Raw genomic sequence first — 12,108 nt, forward strand, 5'->3', positions numbered from 1 at the left:
CATTATGAGGGGCTCCTCCCATCCCTGTGCTGTGCTCATTATGAGGGGCTCCCACCATCCCTGTGCTCATTATGAGGGGCTCCTCCCATCCCTGTGCTCATTATGAGGGGCTCCCACCATCCCTGTGCTCATTATGAGGGGCTCCTCCCATCCCTGTGCTCATTATGAGGGGCTCCTCCCATCCCTGTGCTCATTATGAGGGGCTCCCACCATCCCTGTGCTCATTATGAGGGGCTCCTCCCATCCCTGTGCTCATTATGAGGGGCTCCTCCCATCCCTGTGCTCATTATGAGGGGCTCCTCCCATCCCTGTGCTCATTATGAGGGGCTCCCCCATCCCTGTGCTGTGCTCATTATGAGGGGCTCCCCCCATCCCTGTGCTCTGCTCATTATGAGGGGCTCCTCCCATCCCTGTGCTGTGCTCATTATGAGGGGCTCCCACCATCCCTGTGCTGTTCTCATTATGAGGGGCTCCCACCATCCCTGTGCTCTGCTCATTATGAGGGGCTCCTCCCATCCCTGTGCTGTGCTCATTATGAGGGGCTCCCACCATCCCTGTGCTGTGCTTATTATAAGGGGCTCCCACCATCCCTGTGCTGTGCTTATTATAAGGGGCTCCTCCCATCCCTGTGCTCATTATGAGGGGCTCCTCCCATCCCTGTGCTCATTATGAGGGGCTCCCACCATCCCTGTGCTGTGCTTATTATAAGGGGCTCCCACCATCCCTGTGCTCATTATGAGGGGCTCCTCCCATCCCTGTGCTCATTATAAGGGGCTCCCACCATCCCTGTGTTTATTATGAGGGGCTCCTCCCATCCCTGTGCTCATTATGAGGGGCTCCTCCCATCCCTGTGCTGTGCTCATTATGAGGGGCTCCTCCCATCCCTGTGCTGTGCTCATTATGAGGGGCTCCTCCCATCCCTGTGCTCATTATGGGGGGCTCCTCCCATCCCTGTACTGTGCTCATTATGAGGGGCTCCCACCATCCCTGTGCTCATTATGAGGGGCTCCTCCCATCCCTGTGCTCATTATGAGGGGCTCCCACCATCCCTGTGCTCATTATGAGGGGCTCCTCCCATCCCTGTGCTCATTATGAGGGGCTCCTCCCATCCCTGTGCTCATTATGAGGGGCTCCTCCCATCCCTGTGCTCATTATGAGGGGCTCCCCCATCCCTGTGCTGTGCTCATTATGAGGGGCTCCCCCATCCCTGTGCTGTGCTCATTATGAGGGGCTCCCCCCATCCCTGTGCTGTGCTCATTATGAGGGGCTCCTCCCATCCCTGTGCTGTGCTCATTATGAGGGGCTCCTCCCATCCCTGTGCTGTGCTCATTATGAGGGGCTCCCACCATCCCTGTGCTGTGCTCATTATGAGGGGCTCCCACCATCCCTGTGCTGTGCTTATTATAAGGGGCTCCCACCATCCCTGTGCTGTGCTTATTATAAGGGGCTCCTCCCATCCCTGTGCTCATTATGAGGGGCTCCTCCCATCCCTGTGCTCATTATGAGGGGCTCCCACCATCCCTGTGCTGTGCTTATTATAAGGGGCTCCCACCATCCCTGTGCTCATTATGAGGGGCTCCTCCCATCCCTGTGCTCATTATAAGGGGCTCCCACCATCCCTGTGTTTATTATGAGGGGCTCCTCCCATCCCTGTGCTCATTATGAGGGGCTCCTCCCATCCCTGTGCTGTGCTCATTATGAGGGGCTCCTCCCATCCCTGTGCTGTGCTCATTATGAGGGGCTCCTCCCATCCCTGTGCTCATTATGAGGGGCTCCTCCCATCCCTGTGCTCATTATGGGGGGCTCCTCCCATCCCTGTACTGTGCTCATTATGAGGGGCTCCCACCATCCCTGTGCTCATTATGAGGGGCTCCTCCCATCCCTGTGCTCATTATGAGGGGCTCCCACCATCCCTGTGCTCATTATGAGGGGCTCCTCCCATCCCTGTGCTCATTATGAGGGGCTCCTCCCATCCCTGTGCTCATTATGAGGGGCTCCTCCCATCCCTGTGCTCATTATGAGGGGCTCCCCCATCCCTGTGCTGTGCTCATTATGAGGGGCTCCCCCATCCCTGTGCTGTGCTCATTATGAGGGGCTCCCCCCATCCCTGTGCTGTGCTCATTATGAGGGGCTCCTCCCATCCCTGTGCTGTGCTCATTATGAGGGGCTCCTCCCATCCCTGTGCTGTGCTCATTATGAGGGGCTCCCACCATCCCTGTGCTGTGCTCATTATGAGGGGCTCCCCCCATCCCTGTGCTCATTATGATTGGCTCCTCCCATCCCTGTGCTGTGCTCATTATGAGGGGCTCCCACCATCCCTGTGCTCATTATGAGGGGCTCCTCCCATCCCTGTGCTGTGCTCATTATGAGGGGCTCCTCCCATCCCTGTGCTCATTATGAGGGGCTCCCCCATCCCTGTGCTGTGCTCATTATGAGGGGCTCCCCCCATCCCTGTGCTCATTATGAGGGGCTCCCCCCATCCCTGTGCTCATTATGATTGGCTCCTCCCATCCCTGTGCTCATTATGAGGGGCTCCCAACATCCCTGTGCTCATTATGAGGGGCTCCTCCCATCCCTGTGCTCATTATGAGGGGCTCCCACCATCCCTGCGCTCATTATGAGGGGCTCCTCCCATCCCTGTGCTGTGCTCATTATGAGGGGCTCCTCCCATTCCTGTGCTCATTATGAGGGGCTCCCCCATCCCTGTGCTGTGCTCATTATGAGGGGCTCCCCCCATCCCTGTGCTCATTATGAGGGGCTCCCCCCATCCCTGTGCTCATTATGATTGGCTCCTCCCATCCCTGTGCTCATTATGAGGGGCTCCTCCCATCCCTGTGCTCATTATGAGGGGCTCCCACCATCCCTGTGCTCATTATGAGGGGCTCCCCCATCCCTGTGCTGTGCTCATTATGAGGGGCTCCCCCCATCCCTGTGCTCATTATGAGGGGCTCCCCCCATCCCTGTGCTCATTATGATTGGCTCCTCCCATCCCTGTGCTCATTATGAGGGGCTCCCACCATCCCTGTGCTCATTATGAGGGGCTCCTCCCATCCCTGTGCTCATTATGAGGGGCTCCCACCATCCCTGTGCTCATTATGAGGGGCTCCACCCATCCCTGTGCTGTGCTCATTATGAGGGGCTCCTCCCATCCCTGTGCTGTGCTCATTATGAGGGGCTCCTCCCATCCCTGTGCTCATTATGAGGGGCTCCCCCCATCCCTGTGCTCATTATGATTGGCTCCTCCCATCCCTGTGCTGTGCTCATTATGAGGGGCTCCTCCCATCCCTGTGCTGTGCTCATTATGAGGGGCTCCTCCCATCCCTGTGCTGTGCTCATTATGAGGGGCTCCCACCATCCCTGTGCTGTGCTCATTATGAGGGGCTCCTCCCATCCCTGTGCTCATTATGAGGGGCTCCTCCCATCCCTGTGCTGTGCTCATTATGAGGGGCTCCTCCCATCCCTGTGCTCATTATAAGGGGCTCCCACCATCCCTGTGCTGTGCTCATTATGAGGGGCTCCTCCCATCCCTGTGCTGTGCTCTATATGAGGGGCTCCCACTATCCCTGTGCTGTGCTCATTATGAGGGGCTCCTCCCATCCCTGTGCTCTGCTCATTATGAGGGGCTCCTCCCATCCCTGTGCTGTGCTCATTATGAGGGGCTCCCACCATCCCTGTGCTGTGCTCATTATGAGGGGCTCCCCCCATCCCTGTGCTCATTATGATTGGCTCCTCCCATCCCTGTGCTGTGCTCATTATGAGGGGCTCCCACCATCCCTGTGCTCATTATGAGGGGCTCCTCCCATCCCTGTGCTGTGCTCATTATGAGGGGCTCCTCCCATCCCTGTGCTCATTATGAGGGGCTCCCCCATCCCTGTGCTGTGCTCATTATGAGGGGCTCCCCCCATCCCTGTGCTCATTATGAGGGGCTCCCCCCATCCCTGTGCTCATTATGATTGGCTCCTCCCATCCCTGTGCTCATTATGAGGGGCTCCCACCATCCCTGTGCTCATTATGAGGGGCTCCTCCCATCCCTGTGCTCATTATGAGGGGCTCCCACCATCCCTGTGCTCATTATGAGGAGCTCCTCCCATCCCTGTGCTGTGCTCATTATGAGGGGCTCCTCCCATCCCTATGCTCATTATGAGGGGCTCCCCCATCCCTGTGCTGTGCTCATTATGAGGGGCTCCCCCCATCCCTGTGCTCATTATGAGGGGCTCCCCCCATCCCTGTGCTCATTATGATTGGCTCCTCCCATCCCTGTGCTCATTATGAGGGGCTCCCACCATCCCTGTGCTCATTATGAGGGGCTCCTCCCATCCCTGTGCTCATTATGAGGGGCTCCCACCATCCCTGTGCTCATTATGAGGGGCTCCCCCATCCCTGTGCTGTGCTCATTATGAGGGGCTCCCCCCATCCCTGTGCTCATTATGAGGGGCTCCCCCCATCCCTGTGCTCATTATGATTGGCTCCTCCCATCCCTGTGCTCATTATGAGGGGCTCCCACCATCCCTGTGCTCATTATGAGGGGCTCCTCCCATCCCTGTGCTCATTATGAGGGGCTCCCACCATCCCTGTGCTCATTATGAGGGGCTCCACCCATCCCTGTGCTGTGCTCATTATGAGGGGCTCCTCCCATCCCTGTGCTCATTATGAGGGGCTCCCCCCATCCCTGTGCTCATTATGATTGGCTCCTCCCATCCCTGTGCTGTGCTCATTATGAGGGGCTCCTCCCATCCCTGTGCTGTGCTCATTATGAGGGGCTCCCACCATCCCTGTGTTGTGCTCATTATGAGGGGCTCCTCCCATCCCTGTGCTGTGCTCATTATGAGGGGCTCCTCCCATCCCTGTGCTGTGCTCATTATGAGGGGCTCCTCCCATCCCTGTGCTGTGCTCATTATGAGGGGCTCCCACCATCCCTGTGCTGTGCTCATTATGAGGGGCTCCTCCCATCCCTGTGCTCATTATGAGGGGCTCCTCCCATCCCTGTGCTGTGCTCATTATGAGGGGCTCCTCCCATCCCTGTGCTGTGCTCATTATGAGGGGCTCCTCCCATCCCTGTGCTGTGCTCATTATGAGGGGCTCCCACCATCCCTGTGCTGTGCTCATTATGAGGGGCTCCTCCCATCCCTGTGCTCATTATGAGGGGCTCCTCCCATCCCTGTGCTGTGCTCATTATGAGGGGCTCCTCCCATCCCTGTGCTGTGCTCATTATGAGGGGGCTCCCACCATCCCTGTGCTGTGCTGAATTCCTGGGTTTTTAACTTCATCATAACGAATAATCGTAATTATTATGACAATAGTAAAACGATATTAACGAACATTCTTTTTTGTCTGATTCTGAATCTCCCATCGACTACCAGTACCAGTCTCCCACTCCCATATTAAAAAAGGTCATTTTCCCAACCCCCACTCAGCAGCAGAAGAAAACCTCTGATTGGTCAACAAGTCACCAGTCACGTTTCCGTTGTACCGGAATTTGGATCCGAAATTCGTCAACGAAATTTCGTATAAAATTCGGAAGCATAGAGATTCGTATGCTCCCGAATGTACGAATATTCGGAAAATCGTACCAAACGAATCGCACATGTCTACCGGCTTCCCAAAACAGTTATGTTCAAGGCATGCTTTGTGGAGTGCAGTGTGAGGACTGATTTACACAAGGGGTTGGGGGGCAGTAAAACAACGCAATTGAGCCATTTTTTTTACCACCCCTCAACCGCTCACCTTTTGGAAAGGTAGCAGCTGAGGGGGGGAACACATGCCATGACTGCGATTCTTTGCGGCCACAGCAGGATTCATACCCCCCCCCTGTTGCACTTGGTGGCTAGCAGCGCTTGCTGGACGCAACCCACGAACGGAGCCATGCTTCAACCGTCCCACAAAGCACGTGTTTGTGGCACAGAGTGTAACATTTAGGGGGTAGAAAAGAGATGAGGAGGCAATAGAAGCAAGGGCCCCTTCACAGTGGTGCGTTGTAAAAGGTGATGTGATTTTTTTTTTTTTAACGCATATCGTCTTTTTAGGTCGTTTTTAAGGCAGTGCGTTTTGCGTGCGTTTTCATCCCTGGTCACCTGGGAAAAATCACACTCCAGTTACCCCCAGGGGCTGTTAGCTATTCCCTCTCAAACCTCCACACATCACCATACCCCTAAGGCTTCATTCACACCTGGGGGGGTTCCCGGAATCGCGGCAAAACACAAGACGCGTTTGCCATGCCAGTACTTCTAATGGCGCCCCAATCGCAGCCAAATCGCAACGCCCGGAGCGTGGCTCCATTCATGGGTTGCGTCCAGCAATACCACAAAGCAAGCCTCCTTGAACATAACTGTTTTGGGAAACCAGTTTCCCACTAAACAATTGACAGACCGATACATAACTGTATATATATATATATATATATACCGTATGTATATATGTAGTCAAAAGTATTGGGGCGCCTGCCTTTACACACACATGAACTTTAATGGCATCCCTGTCTTAGTCCGTAGGGTTCAATATTGAGTTGGCCCACCCTTTACAGCTATAACAGCTTCAACTCTTCTGGGAAGGCCGTCCACAAGGTTTAGGAGTGTGTCTATGGGAGCGTTTAACCATTCTTCCAGAAGCCCATTTGTGAAGTCAGGCACTGATGTTGGACTTGAAGGCCTGGCTCACAGTCTCCTCTCAAATTCATCCAAAAGGTCTTCTGTCGGGTTGAGGTCAGAACTCTGTGCAGGCCAGTCAAGTTCCTCCACCCCAAACTTGCTGATCCATGTCTTTACGGACCTTGCTTTGTGCACTGGTCCAAATGATTTGGTGGAGGGGGGATTATGGTGTGGGGTTGCTGTTCAGGGGTTGGGCTTGGCCCCTTAGTTCCAGTGATGGGAACTCTTAAGGTGTCAGCAACAACAAAACGTAACAAAATGCGCACGGCAAAAAAAACGCGCAATACTCCACGGCAAAAAAAATGTCCTGGAGCTACTTTGGGACGTTTGTGTCACGCATATAGGGCATTCCCGTTCACTTGCACCGGCTGCCCCATGCACGTCGCATGTTAATGCGCAAAAAAAACCCAAGCGAGAAGGCGCGTTCCTGCTACGCACAGCTGCGAATGGGGCCTAAAAGTGGAGCGCAGGGCCTGACAACAAAAAGGGTTAAAGGGAGACTGACCTCATTTCTTCACCAGGCTTCGTTGGAGCCCATGGTGACCCCAATCTGCTTTCTGGGTGACAAATATTTCCCATCCATCATAGCCATTTTAGCCCAGATTCCGTCTATATATACTGTAAATATATATATATATATAATTTTTAGGCCCTATCAAAAAATTCTTTGTTTTTCCCTACAGGAACCTGACACAAACAAAAACACAGTCACCTAGTATCTTGGTTGCCCTCTTCTTCTCCTTGGTGGTCAAGCGGTAAGATGGAGTCACCGTGGTAGAGGGGGCGATGTCCTCTGCTGATGGCTGCTTAGAGCTAATGGCCGACCAGATGTTTTCTTCACCACTTTATAGTCCTTTGTAAAGAGCAGAGCCTGGCACTTAAGTTTATAGCCTTCCCAGAATCCTCCTGGCTGCTCAGGGTAAGTTTACGTTTTTTTTTATTACAGAGATAAGGATGAAGTCATGTGACCCTCTCAGATTCCTCCTTACCTCCTCCTGATCTATGCAGGATGCTCCTCTCTGTAGACGGATAATAAACTGAAAATCATCTGGACTGTACTGGGATGAATAACGTTCCTTCAGAGTTCTGACATCTCAGACTGCTTCTTGCATTATATTACAGGTCTTGTTAATCTCTCTTTAACCCTTTCCCTGCCAATGACCAAAGGCATACGGAGGAACAGAAGAACCACTTCCAGCTGGCCAGGTTAATAGGCCTTACATCAGCTGCATTATCTCTTCTGCTCTAAGCAACGGCGTGGAGTTCCCTCGGATTCTAACCCTTTGGGTCTGGATTTTAAGTAAGAACTCCATGCAAAAAAAAAAAAGGAAAAAAAAAAGGAAAAAAAAAAGGATGGGGTTCTCTCTCAAAATCCAGACCCAACTCTTACCTGAGCAAGTAGCCTGGTAGGCCAGCATAGGACAAGTATGTGCTCCCCCTTTCTGAACCATACCAAGCCACATGCCCTCAACATGTGAGGTTTCCCTGCCAGAAAGTAATCCCATGGCAAAGCACCTTGTCTCCATGTTGACCTGACTGTTGGTTGTGGGGGTCTGCAAGTGGGGGGCTTATCAGAATCTGGAAGCTTTCTTTAACAATAAGGGGGCACCCAGACACCACCCCCTATGTGAACGAGTAAGGGGTACAAAGGGCCACATGCCCTCAACATGTGAGGTACCCTGCCAAGAAGTAGTCCCATGGCAAAATATCTTGTCTAAACGTTGCTGAGGACAAGAGCCTCTTTCCTACAACCCTGGCCCAGTGGTTGTGGGGGTCTGCAAGTGGGGGGCTTATCAGAATCTGGAAGCTTCCTTTAACAATAAAGGGGCACCCAAACACCACCTGCCCTATGTGAATGAGTAAGGGGTACAGAGGGCTACATGCCCTCAACATGTGAAGTGCCCTGCCAAGAGGTAGTCCAATGGCAAAGCATCTTGTCCAAACATTGAGGAGGACAAGGGCCTCTTCCCTACAACCCCGGTCCAGGGTTTGTGGAGGTCTGCAAGTGAGGGCTTATCAGAATCTGGAAGCTTCATTTAACAATAAGGGCGCACCCAGACACCACCTCCCATGTGAATGAGTAAGGGGTACAGAGGGCCACATGCCCTCAACATGTGAGGTACCCTGCTAGGAGGTAGTCCCATGGCAAAGCACCTTGTCCTTATGTTTATAAGGGAAAAGGCTTATCAGAATCTGGAAGCTTCTTTTAACAATAAGGGGGCATCCAGATACCACCCCCAATGTGAATAAGGGGTACAGAGGGCCGTATGCCCTCAACATATGTGAGGTACCCTGCCAGGATGTAGTCACGTGTCCCCTACCTGGAAGAGTAGAATATGTACAGTGCGTGATCGTCAAGTGGATAATAAGATAAGATAAGCCGTTGAATGCAATTTGAATAAAGATAAGATAAGCCGTTGAATTCAAATAAATGTATACAATATGTGAATAAAAGGTATAAGCCTAAAAATCCAACGTGCAAGTGAGGGTGTTCCACCACCACTGTAATGTTGTACATGTAATATACAGCTTAGAAAATCCAGATCAGTGACCTAATTAGGAGTCTAAGGTGTTCCACATTCACCAACATGACCAATCTTCTGAATACTGAAGGGCTGTAGAACAGGACATGGAGGAATGTTTGCAGAAAACATTGAAGGTTCCCCTGTAGGGTTTCTAAATGGAGTAGATTGGCAAGAGATTCGGAGAAAATGGCATCCCAGTTTCCCAGTATCCTCACATAACTTCTTCAGCTAGTAGTAGCATCTGTACCCTCAGCTTGGAATCAGGATGAACCAGTGCAGAGCCACCCAGTTGTCCCCAGCGGAGAAAACTAGGAGGATACAGGGACACTGTCTATTTTGGGATGACTAGGGCCTATTTGCTTCGAGACTCCCCAACAAACCAGGAAATGCCAAAGTCTAGAAAAAGCCAGGGTCAGCTTCTCTAGACAACTCGATACCAGGCCCAAATCATAACAAGTTGTTTGTTTCTGCCCAGTTGACCCTGGACTTTCTGACCCACCAGCTATCGGCCTTTGTAGACTCTGGTTCTGCCAGTAACTTTATAGACAAGGGTCTTGAGATGTGCATCCAGATACCTCTGGCTATCCTACGGAAGCCTTTTTCTATTATCACCATGGATGATCCCCCTCTGTCCTCAGGCCCGGTCACTCAACGTACCTCCCCCATCACCGTGATCATTAGAAAAACATTAGCTTCTATCGGATAGCATCCCCTGCTGGTGATACGGGGCTAACCAAGTGGTCCCAGGGGCCTTTTCACCCCGTACAACCAACCAACCCCTCTGAGGTTCAGTTCCAGGCCCAAATCAAGACAACTTGTTTGTTCCAGCCCAGTTGACCATAGACATTCTGACCCACCAGCTATCAGCCTTCGTAGACTCTGGTTCTGCCAGTAACTTTATAGACAAGGGTCTTGAGATGTGCATCCAGATACCTCTGGCTATGCTACGGAACCCTTTTTCTATTCTCACCATGGATGATCCCCTTCTGTCCTCAGGCCTGGTCACTCAACGTACCTCCCCCATCACCGTGATCATTTGGAATACATTAGCTTCTATCTGATAACATTCCCTGCTGGGGACACGGTGCTAACCAAGTGGACTCAGGGGTCTTGTCACCCCCTACAACCAACCCCTCTTTTTCCTTGCTGTATTGTCTTCATTGGCTAACAGCTTTAATTGAATTAGCACAATAAAAGGTAGCAATTTTTTTAGCTGGCTTTCTCTGTTTATCTTTTCAGGTCCTGAGAAGTCTTCCCCCTCCCCCACCTCAAATCCTGCTCACTGTCACTGATAAGAAGGGACAGAAACCAGCTATTGCCAGGAGATCCTCACTGCTTTGATCCTGGACAGATAAAAACAAAAAACAACAAAAGATACTAAACCACTTCCTGCCAGAGCCAATTCTGACATTTCTCTCCCACATGTAAAAATCTGCATTTCTTTTTTGCTAAAAAATTACTTAGAACCCCCGAACATTATACGTTTTTTTTTTAGCAGAGACCCTAGAGAATAAAATGGTCATCATTATAATTTGTTATGTCACATGGTATTTGTGCAGTGGTTTTTCAAACCCATTTTTTTTTTTTAAATACACTTTAATGAATTTTAATGCAAAAAAAAAAAAAAAAAACACATTATCTAACCCGATTTTTTTTTGGTAAAATATAAAAGATGATTTTACACCTAGAAAATAGATACCACACATGTCACACTTAAACTTTTTTTTTTAGTATTTATTTTAATGGGGTTTTTTTTGTCCCTTTAATTTATTTATTTTTGATCACTTTTATTCTTATCAGAAGAAATGTAAACATCCCTTGTGAGACATCTGGGGTCTATAAAACCATACATACACTATATTACCAAAAGTATTGGGACACCTGCCTTTACACGCACATGAACTTTAATGACATCCCAGTCTTAGATTGTAGGGTTCAATATTGAGTTGGCCCACCCTTTGCAGCTATAACAGCTTCAACTCTTCTGGGAAGGCTGTCCACAAGGTTTAGGAGGGTGTCTATGGGAATGTTTGACCATTCTTCCAGAAGAGCATTTGTGAGGTCAGGCACTGATGACCACCAGGGATGCCATTATGTTCCCAAAAATGATGCCAATCTGTGCCCACCAGTAATGTCTGCCAGTGCCTCCTTTACAGTGATGCCCATCATGACGGCGCAATTGTCAATGCCACCCATCAGTGCTGCCTATCAGTGCCACCCATCAGTGCACATCGGTGTTCCCTATCAGTGGCACCTATGAGTGCCCATCAGTGCCACCTATCAACGCTCATCAGTGCAACCTATCAGTGCCACCGATAAGTACCCATCAGTGCAGCCTATCGGTGCCACCTATGAGTGCTGCCTATCAATGCCCATCAGTGCAGCCTTTCAGTGCCCATCAGTGTCCCCTATCAGTGCCACCTATGAGTGCCCATAAGTGCCACCTATCAATGCCCATCAGTGCCACCTATCAGTGCAGCCTTTCAGTGCCCATCAGTGTCCCCTATCAGTGCCACCTATGAGTGCCCATCAGTGCCACCTATCAATGCCCATCCATGCTCATCAGTGCCACCTATCGGTGCCACCCATAAGTACCCATCAGTGGCGCCTATCAATGCCCATCAGTGCCCATCCATGCTCATCAGTGCCACCTATCAGTGCTACCCATAAGTACCCATCAGTGCAGTCTTTCGGTGCCCATCAGTGTGGCCTGTCAGTGCCACATATAAGTGCCCATCAGTGGCGCCTATCAGTGCCTATCATTAGTGCCACCTATCAGTGCTACCCATAAGTATCCATCAGTGCAGCCTTTCGGTGCCCATCAGTGTCGCCTGTCAGTGCCACATATGAGTGCCCATCAGTGCCGCCTATCAATGCCCATCAGTGCCGCCTATCAATGCCCATCATTAGTGCCCCCCCATCAGTGAAGGAGAAAACTT

The sequence above is a fragment of the Aquarana catesbeiana genome, linkage group LG08 (genome assembly GCF_042186555.1).
Source record: "Aquarana catesbeiana isolate 2022-GZ linkage group LG08, ASM4218655v1, whole genome shotgun sequence".
In the NCBI taxonomy this organism is placed as follows: domain Eukaryota; kingdom Metazoa; phylum Chordata; class Amphibia; order Anura; family Ranidae; genus Aquarana; species Aquarana catesbeiana.